Source organism: Mustela nivalis, assembly GCF_964662115.1.
Source record: "Mustela nivalis genome assembly, chromosome: 9".
Classification (NCBI taxonomy): domain Eukaryota; kingdom Metazoa; phylum Chordata; class Mammalia; order Carnivora; family Mustelidae; genus Mustela; species Mustela nivalis.
Genome location: NC_139028.1, coordinates 66634483 through 66636384, shown reverse-complemented (window position 1 = coordinate 66636384; position 1902 = coordinate 66634483). Strand labels below are relative to the sequence as shown.

The 1902-nt window shown below is 40.9% G+C and overlaps 1 pseudogene across 1 annotated transcript; it reads right to left on the bottom strand.

Annotated features, from left to right (window-relative positions):
* Positions 1–235: 235 nt before the first annotated feature.
* Positions 236–1182, bottom strand: LOC309840150 (olfactory receptor 52A5-like; annotated as a pseudogene). The gene has a single exon. The product of its transcript is annotated as an olfactory receptor 52A5-like (transcript).
* Between the last annotated feature and the right edge of the window lie 720 nt (positions 1183–1902).

Below are 1902 nucleotides of genomic sequence, written 5' to 3'. Positions count from 1 at the left end.
TAGATATGATGAGCTCTGCCTGTTTCAACTAACTTTGTTCCAAAACAAGTGAAAATTTAAAAATAAGAGTCAGAGCTTTACTGTCTTGAATGCAAAACTATAACTATATTCTATATTCTTTTACTATATTCTTTTACACAATGAACTTGAGAAGGCCTAAACTTCCACCAAGAACATTTTTTTCACTATTTTATGGTTGTTGCTGTTATTTGATATAAAATGACATAGTGAAAAATCAAGATGGATCCTTAGAGTAGAAAATCTTGGACACTCGATCTCGAATCTGCTTGGTCTTTACCCCATACACAATAGGATTGAGCAAAGGAGGGACAAGCAGATAAAGGTTGGACAGAAGAATATGAATGTAGGGTGGAATATGGAATCCAAACCTGTGTGTAAAGAAGGAGAAGAAACCGAGGAGATAAAACTCGAGGAAGACACAAATATGGGCAATGCAGGTATTGAAGGCTTTGAGCCTAGCTTCCCTCTGAGGAAGATCGAAGACAGAAATATTCCGATATAAGAGAGTGTGATAAAAACTATGTCTAATCCAAGTATAATGAAAGCCACAAAGAGACCATAGATCTTGTTGATTCGAATGTCTTCTGCTGCCAACTTCACGATGGCCATGTGCTCACAGTATGAATGGGAGACCACAGTGGTCCGGTAGTGTTTCAGCCGACATTTGATGAGGATGAGACACGGACCTGCAAAGAGGGCTGCTCTGAGCGTCACTCCAACCCCAATCTGAGTGAGAAGTTGGTGGGTAAAGATGGCTGCATGTCTCAGGGGATCACAGATGGCCACATAGCGATCTAGGGCCATGGCCAGCAGAATTCCTGATTCGATGCACTGGAAGGTATGGATGAGCCACATCTGAAAGAGACAAGCATCAAAGTATATTTTGGGCAGATGAAACCAGAATATTCCAAGCATTTTGGGTAGGATGCAGGTACTGAGAGCAATGTCCGTTGCTCCAAGCATTGCCAGGAAGAGATACATGGGCTCATGGAGGCTGCGTTCAGATCTGATGATGACCAGGAGCAGGGAATTTCCAAATAGAGCAGTGATGTACATGGCACAGAAAGGAATTCCAATCCAGAACTGCACAGACTCCAATCCAGGGATCCCAATCAGTGTCAGCACCGAGGGCATGAAGACTGTGCCATTGAGATTGATCATGCTGGCTTAGAGAACCCTGGTTCAGAGCTTCTGGTTCAAAGCGGCAGTATATGTTTAGCGTCTGTCTTCTGTTTTCTCTTCTCACCTAGATTCATACAAACAGAGGCTGAATATGATTTCACTGGCATTTTGTCAGGCATACTCATTTTTTTCTGAGGTATTTAAATGGGACCAGGAACGCAGAAATAGGCCCCCTCAATAACTTACTTGGATATTGGTTTTGTCTTCTGTTTTGTCTCCCAGTTTCTCTGTCTCTGTCTCTCTCTCTGTCATGCATTCATACAGATACAAACACATACTTACATATTCATACAAACGCTCAGTATAGAAAAAAAGAAATGCTTATTCTAGTGTGTGTAAATTTTAGTGGCTTATTTGCATAATTAGTTAAAGGATACCTCATTGACTATAGTTTGAGCTTTTTTTTAAATTTAATTTTATTTTTTTCAGTGTTCCAAGATTCATTATTTATGCATCACAGCCAGTGCTCCATGCAATACGTACCCTCCTTAATACCCATCACCAGACTCACCCATCCCCCCAACTCCCCTCCCCTCCAAAACCCTCAGTTTGTTTCTCAGAGTCCACAGTTTTTCATGGTTTGTCTCCCCTTCTGATTTATCCCAATTCACTTTGCTTTTTCTTCTCCTAATGTCTTCCATTATACTTTGAACTTCTAAATTAATAGGACTGTGGAACTTAACTGATGTGCTATGTATC